General features: G+C 43.1%; 1 long non-coding RNA gene across 1 annotated transcript in view; it reads right to left on the bottom strand.

Annotated features, from left to right (window-relative positions):
* Positions 1 to 1,097: 1,097 nt before the first annotated feature.
* The window catches only part of LOC121274898, a 31,381-nt gene continuing 20,056 nt past the window's right edge, over positions 1,098 to 12,422 (bottom strand). The window contains exons 3-4 of the long non-coding RNA XR_005942316.1: positions 2,311 to 2,649; positions 1,098 to 1,450 (exon numbers count right to left, since the gene is read on the bottom strand). This is a non-coding gene — a long non-coding RNA (uncharacterized LOC121274898). The remainder of the gene's footprint in view (positions 1,451 to 2,310; positions 2,650 to 12,422) is intronic.

Genomic DNA, 12,422 nt, shown 5'->3' on the forward strand with positions numbered 1-12,422 from the left:
GTATCTTTAGCTCTTAATTGTTCATTTTAGTTTTTGCATTCAATAAAAAAAAATAATCTTTTGGTTTTGGACCTGGATCCTGTAACAGTTTATATTCACATAATTCGCAAATTGTCCTCTCGAACTTAAAATTCACTAAATATTACCATTATCCATTTGGCTTCCCTTAAATTTGAATTGAAATTTGTCTCTTGTGTGATTCACTTAAAAAAAAATATATATATAAAACTTTAAAGTATAGACAAGGGGGTCCATCTAGACTAAATAAAAAGTAAAAATGAACAGTTAATATATCAAAATTGAGAGAAAAGTGCAAGCCAGGTCACAAACAGTGATAACTGATGCTCTCGGTAAAGTATATGCTGAAATAGTTAATTCAGTTACCTCAGGAGCACCACTTGAGAAACATATTAATTAAGCTAACGTGGGAAATGGAGGGCCATAAACCAGTTTAAGATATCTTGCCTAAATAAGAGTTTTACATACTATGAGGGTACAAAGAATAAGCTAAGTGAATTAGAGCTACAAATATGCCTTGAAAGGTGTGACATGGTGGCCACTCCAACGGCATGGCATTCATGGATGGGATTTAAAGATCCAAATCTGTTTAGGTAGGCTGGGGAAGAGTAGGATGAGTGTATTATTGATGAAGTAAAGCATTACAACTTTAGTAATACAACATGTGGGTAAGGGAGAATGATCAGCAGCTAATCCATGGTCAGAAATTAGTGATAAAATAGGATATGTACAGGTATTACTGTACTTTGGAGTTGTGCACAAGGGGAAAAAATAAACAGCAATGTACATTCAGTTAGAGGTTATATAGCTTGTAGTTAAAAATAACCTTTTTTTAATGCGGAATTTAAATTATCATATAGAGCAGATATTGCAGATTAGCTAACCTCAGAAAGATAGTGAATGCCTTGAGTGCACTTAAAATGGTTTTCTGGGATGATATATTCTGGAAACAAGAAGATGATAGCCCACAATAGATTGAGCAATAAACCAGACTGACTTAACAGTGAAGGCTAACAGTGATCTAACAGTGATCAGAATATGATTGAAATCAATGATAGGTTTGAAAAGGATAAACTTAACATAACAGTAAAATTTAGATTTTGATAGGACTAACAACAATGAAATCACACAGGTTCTGGAACAAAGATTGTCAAAAGTGTAATCAGTTATAACTAGAGAAGAACAGTGTTGAAATCCTTTTTGTTTAATACAGGGCCAATGTTTACAACTGAGAACAAATGTTCCAGTTAAAACAAAATAATAATAATAATCACATATATGTGGAAGCAATAGTGGAAAATCAAGGGATTGGTTGACAGCTATGGGCTGGGTGCAGGAAGGTGGGATTAGAAAGGGCACCTGGGTGTCCTCGGGCTGGCATGGACAAGATGGGCTGAATGGCTTGCTTCTGTGCTGTAACTTTTCTATGGTTCTAATTAAAGATCAAAGACAGAAAAAAGTTGGAGTGAGCTGCAAAAAATGAACATGACAATTATTCTGCAAGGGACTTCAGGATTAACAGTTATTGTTGACAATTATATTAGAATATGGATAGACAAGGGTAATGTGGGCGATTAAATAAAACTTGTGGATAATATTGCAAATAAACATACAGAAATGGCACACTTGGAATAATTACTTGGTCACAGCCTTTACAGTCAAGGGAGAGAATAATATACCTGACATTCCAGTGAAAGTAGTAATGAATTAATGATTGGAACTAAGTAAAATTAATGTAACTAAGCCACCGATATTTCAAAATGAATAATGATGCTAAGCACTGACAAATACCCCAGGACTGAAAACCTTCAACCAAGGGATTTCTGATTTGCCAAAATCTTCCAACGGTCTCCTGATTGAGGAATCATGATTTTCATTTGGAAATTGCAGGTGCTATTTCATTATTTAATGAAGACGAGAGAACAAAATCAGGGCATGATTATACATTGCAATAAATTCCCCATGACAGACCTCAAAATAACATACGTTTCAAGGTCAGCATGACTGAACACTTTGAGAAATTCGAACCGATTTGGAAGACAACATGGATCTGTAAAGGGTCATTCATGTTCAGTTAATTTAACTGAAGATTCAGAGGAGTTAACAAATGCAGTAAGTAGAGAAGTGACTGTGGTTGCAGTTCCAGAAGACATGAATTGAGATTTCTTGTAACAGATTGTTTCCCTAGGGCCCTTCTGCCCTGCTCTTTGTTACAGAATATAGCCCTTACAACCAATGAACCACAAAATAAGACCTTGAAAACTATGAGTGATAAAAGTAGTAAATACTTACCTGACCATTTTCATGGTACTCAAAGGATCACCTTGTTCCCTCCTCACCAAACTCCCAAAGCAGCCCACCAGTGCAGACTGTGATTTTGACTGCAGGACACTCTTCCCAAACTGCTTCATCATGTTGCTGACTGCAGGACACTCTTCCCAGACTGCTTCAGCATGATGCTGACTGCAGGACACTCTTCCCATACTGCTTCACCGTGATGCTGACCGTAGGACACTCTTTCCAGACTGCTTCACAGTGATGGTGACTGCAGGACACTCTTCCCAGACTGCTTCACAGTGATGCTGACTGCAGGACATTCTTTGCAGTTTCCCAAAGTGAAAGCTTATGGCACTGAAAGCAAATTATTGACCTGGTTTGGTGTTTGTTTCAGCAGGACAAGACAGGATAACAATGACAGGACAAATTAGAATTAAGTGACTAGTAGTTTCTGACAAAAATATGTGTCCAACCTGTTAGTAACTTAGATATTACAAGCTTGTTATGGACAAAGAAATAGACATGTTGCAAAAAAAATGTTTTGGGTTGGGGGAGAGCGGATTTTAGTAAAATAAGGCAGGACCTGGCCAAGGTAGACTGGGAACAGCTACTTGTGGGGAAATCTACAGAGGAGCTGTGGGGGGTGTTCAAAAAGGAAATGGGGAGGGTACAGGCTCAACATGTTCCCGCTCGGGTGATAGGAAGGAGCAACAAGCCCAGAGAACCATGGATGACCAGAGATATTCAGGATATGATGAGAAGGAAAAGAGAGGCTTTTAGCAGGTACAAGTGGAGCAAATCAACAGAGGCATTAGTGGAGTACAGAAAGTGCAGGGTGGAACTTAAGAAAGCAATTAGGAGAGCAAAGAGGGGATATGAGAATGCTCTAGCTTGGAAAAGTGGGGAAATCCCAAGATATTCTATAAGTATATCAATGGAAACAGGATAACCAGGGAAAGAGTAGGGACCAAGGGGACAATCTATGGGTGGAGCTAGAGGACATTGCTAGAGCGTTGAATGAATACTTCACATCCGTCTTCACCCAAGAGAATGAGGATGAAGGTGTCAAACTCAAGGAGAGAGGCTGCGAGATTCCTAAGCAAATTGATATAGGGAGTGACAAGGTATTGGAGGTGTTGGCAGGCTTAAAAGTGGACAAATCTCCAGGTCTGGATGATTTGTGTCCCAGACTGCTGAGGGAGGCAAGGGAGGAGATCGCAGGGGTTCTGACCCAAATTTTAAATTCCTCTCTGGCCACGGGGGAGGTGCCAGAGGACTGGAGAACAGCTAATGTGGTTCCGCTATTTAAGAAGGGTTGTAGAGATAAGCCAGGGAACTACAGGGCAGTGAGTCTCATGTCAGTGGCAGGGAAACTATTGGAGAAAATTCTGAAGAAGAGAGACTATCTCCACTTTGAGAGGCAACATTTGATCAGGGATAGTCAGCATGGCTTTGTCATAGGGAGGTCATGCCTAACAAATTTGATTGAATTTTTTGAGGAGGTGACAAGGTGTGTACATGAGGGTAGTGCAGTTGATGTAGTTTATATGGATTTCAGCAAAGCCTTTGAGAAGGTCCCACATGGGGGACTTATAAAGAAGGCAAATGCACATGGGATACAGGGTAATTTGATAAAGTAGATTCAAAATTGGTTTAGTTGTAGTGGACAGAGGGTGATGACAGAAGAATGCTTTAGTGACTGGAAGCCAGTGTCCAGTGGTGTAACAAAGGGATCTGTGCTGGGTCCCCTATTATTCATCATTTAAATAAACGACATAGGTGACTATGTGGGGGGCGTGGGTGGGAGATGGAGGACTAGTAAGCTTGCGGATGACACAAAAATTGGCCGTGTGGTGAACAGTCAGGTTGAGCGTCTTGGGCTACAGGAAGATATAGACGGGATGGTCGAATGGGCAGATAAGTGGCAGATGGAATTTAACCCTGAAAAGAGTGAGGCGATACACTTGGGAAGGAGCAATTTGACAAGGAGGACGCTGGTGAGAAGTGACTGAAGCATTCTGGGAGAAGTTATCACAGTCACCACGACTCAGGAGGGAATCAAGGAGAAGGACTCCTGCACTCCTACAGGAGGAAAGGCATCCAACAGAGGGCGCTGATGAGAAGTAACTGAAGCATTCTGGGAGAAGTCATCGCAGTCACCACGACTCAGGAGGGAATTGAGGAGAAAGATTCCTTCACTCACCAGGAGGAAGGGCATCCAACAGAGGGCGCTGCTGAGAAGTGACTGAAGCATTCTGGGAGAAGTTATCACAGTCACCATGACTCAGGAGGGAATCGAGGAGGACCCACTGTCAAAGAACGGAATAGCCCCAACCATTACATTGCTGTAGTGTTTCCATCCCTCCCTCCTCCTCAAGCCTAAAAAAAAAAGAGAGGAAGAGGCAGTGCCTTCAGGAGTGCCCCGGACCTGTGAGGGACACTCTTCTGAAAGTGGATTTTAAAGAAAAAGCAGCTGTTTGGTGAGTAAAGGCAGGGAGCAGACTCGGAGGGAGAAGCACCGGAACGGTCAGTATAAACCTAACTTACCTCGGGGATTCACGGTCTTGTCTCTAGGGAGCAGACTCGGAGGGAGGAGCATCAGAGGGATGACCTCGGGGCACAGAGTAACTGAAACCAAAACTGAAAAAGAGATGTCACAGGAAAGCTGTGACCTGATTGGTTGGTCTGCACCAAATTTGAAAAAAAAACACTGCAAAGCTAATTAATAAATTAATTATCTAAGTAGAGATGGCTGGGCAGGTGATGTGCTGTAGCTGTATGACGTGGGAGCTGGCAGATCCCATTGCGAGCCACAGTGACCACATCTGCAGCAAGTGTTGGTTGCTGGAGGAACGCCGGCTCAGAATTGATGAGCTGGAGTCTGAGCTCCAGATGCTGCGGCACATCCGGGAGGGGGAGAGTTACCCGGACGCTTTGTATCAGGAGGTGGTCACACCCGGTAGATTAAGTACCTCAAGTCCGGTCAGTGGTCAGGGTCAGCAGGGTGTGACTACAAGTGAGGCAGGTAGAGGGATCCTGTGTTCAGGAACAGAGGAGCCTCAGCTCTTGACCTTGTCCAACAGGTACGAGGTACTTGCTCCCTGTGTAGATGAGGAACAGGGCTGTAGGGAGGATGAGCCAGCTGACCACAGCACCATGGCACAGGAGCCCATTCAAGAGGGGGAGCAAAAAGACAAGTGGTAGTTGTAGGGGATTCTATAATTAGGGGAATTGATAGCTTCCTTTGTAAGCAGCATTGAGAGTCCTGCTTGGTATGTTGCCTGCCCGGTGTCAGGGTGAGGGACATCTCTGACTGGCTTGAAAGGATATTGGAGAGGGAGGGGGAGGATCCAGTTGTCGTGGTCCATGTCAGGACAAATAACATAGGTAAGACTAGGAAAGAGGACCTGTTTGGGGATTATCAGGAACTAGGAACTAAATTAAAGAACAGGTCCTCAAGGGTTATAATCCCTGGATTACTACCCGAGCCACATGCAAATTGGCATAGGGACGCGAGAATAAGGGAAGTAAGCACGTGGCTAAAGGAGTGGTGTGGTAAAGAGGGGTTCCATTTCGTGGGGCACTGGCATCAGTATTGGAGCAGGAGGGATCTGTACCATTGGGATGGTCTCCACCTGAACTGATCTGGGACCAATGTTCTAGCGAAAAAGGTAAATAGGGTGGTTAACAGGACATTAAACTAGAAATTGTGGTGGTGGGGGGGCAGTAGAGGGAAGGGTAAAACTCCAAGAAATATGACTAATGGGAAACAAAGCAGCAGGTTAGCGTGTGGGGGGGTGGATTCAACTTCATGGAAAATTATGAAAAAACTGAAAAGAAAGGAGAGGCTTTTAAAGTCTCCAGAACACATAATAGGACAGAGTGTTTGGATAGGGCTAGGAATCTAACTTCAAGCACATCAGATTTCAGGGAGTGACAATGAGAAAGGGGACAGGAAACAGAGGACTGAAGGTGTTGTATCTGAATGCACGCAGTATATGAAATAAGGTAAATGAGCTTGTGGTGCAGATTGAAATTGGCAGGTATGATGTGGTGGGCATCACGGAGACATGGCTGCAAGGGGATCTGGACTGGGAGCTAAATATCCAAGGATATACATCCTATCGAAAAGATAGGCAGGTTGGCAGAGGGGGTGGGGTTGCTTTGTTAGTAAGAAATGAAACTAAATCAACAGCAAGAAATGATGTAGGGTCAGATGATGTAGAATCTGTGTGGGTAGAGTTGAGGAACCGCAAAAGTAAAAAAAACATAATGGGAGTTATGTACAGGACTCTGAACAGTAGTCAGGATGTGGGGCACAAGATACACCAGGAGATGGAAAAGGTATGTAAGAAAGGCAAGGTTACAGTGATCCTGGGGGATCTCAATATGCAGGTAGACTGGGAAAATCAGGTTGGTAGTGGATCCCAAGAAAAGGAATTTGTGGAATGTCTCCGAGATGGCTTTTTGGAGCAGCTTGTGGTGGAGTCACTAGGGAACAGGCAATTCGAGATTTAGTGATGTGTAATGAGGCAGATTTGATAAGGGAGCTTAAGGTGAAGGAACCCTTAGGAGGAAGTGACCATAATATGATAGAATTTACCCTGCAATTTGAGAGGAAAAAGCTGGAATCAGGGGTAACGGTACTACAGTTGAATAAAGGCAACTACAGAGGCATGAGGGAGAAGCTGGCCAGAATTGACTGGGAGATGAGCCTAGCAGGAAAGACAATGGAACAGCAATGGCAGGAGTTTCTGGGAGTAATTTGGGAGACACAGCAAAAATTCATCCCTAGGAAGAAGAAGCATACTAAAGGGAGGACGAGGGAACCATGGCTGACAAGGGAAGTCAGAGATAGCATAAAAGCTAAAGAGAAAGCATACAATGTGGCGAAGAGCATTGGGAAACCAGGGGATTGGGAAGACTACAAAGACCAACAGAGGACAACTAAAAAAGAAATAAGGAGGGAGAAGATTAAATATGAGGGTAAACTAGCCAGTAATATAAAAGAAGATTGCAAGAGTTTTTTTAGACATATAAAGGGTAAGAGAGAGGCAAAAGTGGACATTGGGCCGCTGGAAAATGACGCTGTAGAAGTAGTAGTGGGGAACAAAGAAATGGCGGAGGAACTGAATAGGTACTTTGCGTCAGTCTTCACAGTGGAAGACATGAGTGACATCCCCAAAGTGCTAGAGAGTCGGGGGGCAGAGATGAGTATGGTGGCCATTACCAAGGAGAAGGTGCTAGGAAAACTGAAAGGTCTGAAGGTGGATAAATCACCTGGACCAGATGGATTAAACCCCAGAGTTCTGAAGGAAATAGCTGAAGAGATAGTGGATGCGTTAGTGGTGATCTTTCAGGAATCACTGGAGTCAGGGAGGGTATCAGAGGGATGGAAAATCGCTAATGTAACCCCCTTTTTAAGAAAGGAGTGAGGCAAAAGACGGGAAATTACAGGCCGATTAGCCTGACCTCGGTCGTTGGTAAGATTTTAGAGTCCATTATTAAGGAAGAGATTTCAGAATACTTGAAAGCTCATGGTAAAATCTGGCAAAGTCAGCATGGTTTCATCAAGGGGAGGTCACGCCTGATAAATCTGTTAGAATTCTTTGAGGAGGTAGCAAGTAAGTTAGACAAAGGAGAGCCAATGTATGTTATCTACTTGGACTTCCAGAAGACCTTTGACAAGGTGCCGCACAGGAGGCTGCTCAGTAAGATAAGAGCCCATGGTGTTACAGGCAAGGTACTAGCATGGATAGAAGATTGGCTGTCTGGTAGGAGGCAGAGAGTGGGGATAAGGGGGTCCTTCTCAGGATGGTGGCCGGTGACTAGTGGAGTTCCGCAGGGGTCAGTGTTGGGACCACAACTTTTCACTTTATACATTAATGATCTAGATGAAGGAACTGAGGGCATTCTGGCTAAGTGTGCAGATGATGCAATGATAGGTGGAGGGACAGGTAGTATTGAGGAGGTGGGGAGGCGGCAGAAGGATTTGGACAGGTTAGGAGAATAGGCAAAGAAGTAGCAGATGGAATACAACGTGGGAAAGTGTGAGGTCATGCACTTTGGTAGGAAGAATAGAGGCATAGACTATTTTCTAAATAGGGAGAGAATTCAGAAGTCTGGAGTGCAAAGGGACTTGGGAGTCCTTGTACAGGATTCTATTAAGGTTAACTTGCAGGTTGAGTCGGTAGTTAGGAAGGCAAATGCAGTGTTGGCATTTATTTCGAGAGGACTAGAATATAAAAGCAGGGATGTGCTGCTGAGGCTTTATAAGGCTCTGTTCAGACCACATTTAGAATATTGTGAGCAATTTTGGGCCCCATATCTCAGGAAGGATGTGCTGGCCCTGGAGAGGGTCCAGAGGAGGTTCACGAGAATGATCCCAGGAATGAAAGGCTTAACTTATGAGGAACGTTTGAGGACTCTGGGTCTATACTCGATGGAGTTTAGAAGGATGAGGGAGGATCTGATTGAAACTTACAGAATACTGAGAGGCCTGGATAGAGTGGACATGGGGAAGATGTTTCCCTTAGTTGGAGAGACTAGGACCCGAAGGCACAGCCTCAGAGTAAAGGGAAGACCTTTTGGAACAGAGATGAGGAGAAACGTCTTTAGCCAGAGAGTGGTGAATCTATGGAATTCATTGCCACAGAAGGCTGTGGAGGCCAGGTCATTGAGTGTATTTAAGACCGAGGTAGATAGGTTCTTGATTGGTAAGGGGATCAAAGGTTACGGGGAGAAGGCGGGAGAATGGGGTTGAGAAACTTATCAGCCATGATTGAATGGCGGAGCAGACTTGATGGGCCGAATGGCCTAATTTCTGCTCCTATGTCTTAATGTCTTATGGTCTAAGGAAGTATTCAATGAACAGCAGGTATACTCGGAAGTTCTGAGGAACAGAGGGACCTTGGCATGTGTGTCCATAGATCTATGAAGCTGGAGGGGCATGTTAGTGGGGTGGTGAAGAGGGAATATGGGACTCTTGCCTTTATCAATCAAGGCATAGGTTACAAAAGTAGGGAGGTCATGTTGGAGTTGTATAGACCCTTGGTGAGGCCACAGCTGGAGTACTGGGTGCAGTTCTGGTCACCACATTATAGGAAGGATGTGATTGCACTGGAGGGGGTGCAGAGGAGATTCACCAGGATGTTGCCTGGGATGAAACATTTACGTTATGATGAGAGGTTGGATAGACTTGGGTTGTTTCCGTTGGAGCAGAGAAGACTGAGGGGCGATCTGATCGAGGTGTACAAGATTATGAGGGACATGGGCAGGGTGGATAGGGAGCAGCTGTTCCCCTTTGTTGAAGGGTCAGTCACGAGGGGATGTAAGCTCAAGGCAGGAGGTTTAGGGGGGGATGTGAGGAAAAACCTTTTTACCCGGAGGGTGGTGAGGGTCTGGAATGCGCTGCCTGGGAGGGTGGTGGAGGCGGGTTGCCTCACATCCTTTAAAAAGTACCTGGATGAGCACTTGGCACGTCATAACATTCAAGGCTATGGGCCAAGTACTGATAAATGGGATTAGTTAGGTAGGTCAGCTGTTTCCCGTATCAGTGCAGACTCGATGGGCTGAAGGACCTCTTCCGCACTCTGTGAAGTTGTGAATACTGAGCTATGTGTTTTTTCAAATGTATCCAAGATTTGCCAATGTAAAACATATTGGTCACACAGGAAATAATGTAGTTTAGATCACATCTTAGTAATGATAATTTTAAAAAGAATGATTGGCCAATAGAGTGTGGCACAGGGATTTCAAAAAAACTAAGTGTAAAATTGTCTAATGTGGAGGAAACAAGTGGTTAGATCTGAATATTATTTGAACGGTGAAAATCTTGCACCAGTGGGGCTTCAAAAGGGATTCCATAGTCTACTCAGACAGACCACTAAATTGTACTATTCAGACACAAATACAGAATCAACAATGCTGTTGTAACATTACATTTTATTATTATAAGGCTAGATATAAAATAACGTATATTATAGGGTTAGCTATATGGGCGGGGGGGGGAGGGGGAAGTTTCACTACAACTGTTGAAAGTTTGGGTTAGACCACATTTTGGACTGTTGTGCACAGTTCTGGAAATTGGATCTTATACATGGCATGCTAGCCTCCTGGAAGATTAATTCAGCCAAATGTTACCAGGGTTCCAAGGGACGGATTACGAGGAGAAGTTGTATAAACTAGTTTTGCATTCCTTGGTGTTTAAGAGGTTGAGGTCTGATTTGGTTTTTGACAGTAATTCATAGGCTAGAGAGAGATACACCTCTCTGGTTGTTGGGAAGGAATAGTGCAACTGGTGATCAGTTTTATATCAGAGCCAAACCATGCAGGACAGAAGTTTGGACCCATTTCTATACTCCAAGTGTGGAGATGTGTTGAACCCATCCTACTAATAAAATGATAGAAGCTACATCAATTAGCAATTTTAAACCCGACATCAATAGATATTTGCCACATCCTGTACTATGTTGAATTCTGCCCGGAATGGAATTTGACGAACCTTTGTCCCACTGTAACCTTTGCTGTTAGGTAATGTGGGTAGATATTAATGAGTTTGGCATCCTATAACCAGAGCGATGTAATTGCCATAAAAAAGGAAAGTTATGCTAAAACTGTATCAAACCTTGGTTAGACCACACTTAAGAGCAATGCATGCAATTCTTGTCACCATATTATAAAAATGATACGGAGGTACTGGAGAGGATACCGGCAAAGTGTGTGTACACATATCAGGAAATGACTGACCGGGTGTGTCTCTGCTCCTTTGGAAAAAAGGGTGAGAGTTGACCAAATCGAGGCCTTTAAAATTCAGAAAGGCCTTGATATAGTGGATACAGAGAGTATGTTTCCTCTTGTGGGGAAGAGTAGAATTAGAGGCCTTCAATATAAGATTGTCACCAAGAAATCCAATAGGGAATTCAGAAGGATTTCCATTACACAGAGAGTAGTCAGAATGCGGAACTCAATACAATAGGGAGTGGTTGAAGTGAATAGTATGGAAGCATTTAAGGAGAAGCTAGACAAGTGTTGGTGGGAAAAGGGAATAAACAGTGACGATGATGGATCAGATGAAAAAAGATGGGGGAGGCTTTGAGTGGGGCATGAACACAGGCATAGACTGGTTTGGCTGAATGGCCTATTTCTGTGTTGAATATTCTACATAATCCAATAAGCAGTCAATGTGTTTGGAAGGAATTAGCATATAAAGGTCAGCCATAATCACAAGAGATGTAATGGTCCACTTCTGTTCATATCATCCATACCTATGCATTGAAAGTGAGTGCAGGATTCATGCTATGACTGTTAATTTCTGATACTGCATGTAACTGAGATTAATTATGGATCCCTCAATATCTGACCCTGTGCAAGTGTGGGGAACTCATTCTAAATCTGTCTGTGTCTGGAAAGTGTGAGATTCATTCTGTATTCGGCAGCCTCTGGTATAATACTGGTCCTTCTGGATTTCAGTCTGGATCTGTTAGTCTGTGTTACACAATGTGAATATTCCACTACTTATGTATGCATCAGTCTTTGCTATTGCATGTACACTTGAGATCCATTGACTACCTATTTTACCAAGCTCTGTCCCTATGCTGTGAGATTAACCTTGAATATCTGGTGATTAATTAAAGTGCAGCAGTTTCTGAACCTGTCCTATTATGGTAATGTGAATGTGAGGCCAATTGCCTATGTCTGAGTAACTGGTATTTAATATTTGCAACAGATTCATTTGGCATCTTTTATACATTGCTCCTGTTTGTAACTGTGCAATTCATAATGGGACAGTTAGTCATTGGATCCGAGTCATACCATAGATACCAGTCTCTGGTGCTGTGTATGAGATTGGAATTCATTCTGCTTTTATCATTCTCTTTCACTGTACATCAGTGTGATTCATTCAAAATCACTGAGTCACAGTTACTGTAAGTGATTGTGATTGCTTCTTAACCTAACGTTCGGTGCATGTGTCATTCTATGCCTTTCAGTTTCAGCTATGGTTTGTGACAGTAGAATTGTTTATTCATCTGCTAGGCTTGTATTTGAGCCTAAGATTCATTAGGGATCATCAATCTCTTGTACTATTTTCTGTCTCTGTGTCACGGTTTGATTCTGTTGCTTTTCCA

This window comes from Carcharodon carcharias, assembly GCF_017639515.1.
Source record: "Carcharodon carcharias isolate sCarCar2 chromosome 39 unlocalized genomic scaffold, sCarCar2.pri SUPER_39_unloc_1, whole genome shotgun sequence".
NCBI classification, from domain to species: Eukaryota; Metazoa; Chordata; class Chondrichthyes; order Lamniformes; family Lamnidae; genus Carcharodon; species Carcharodon carcharias.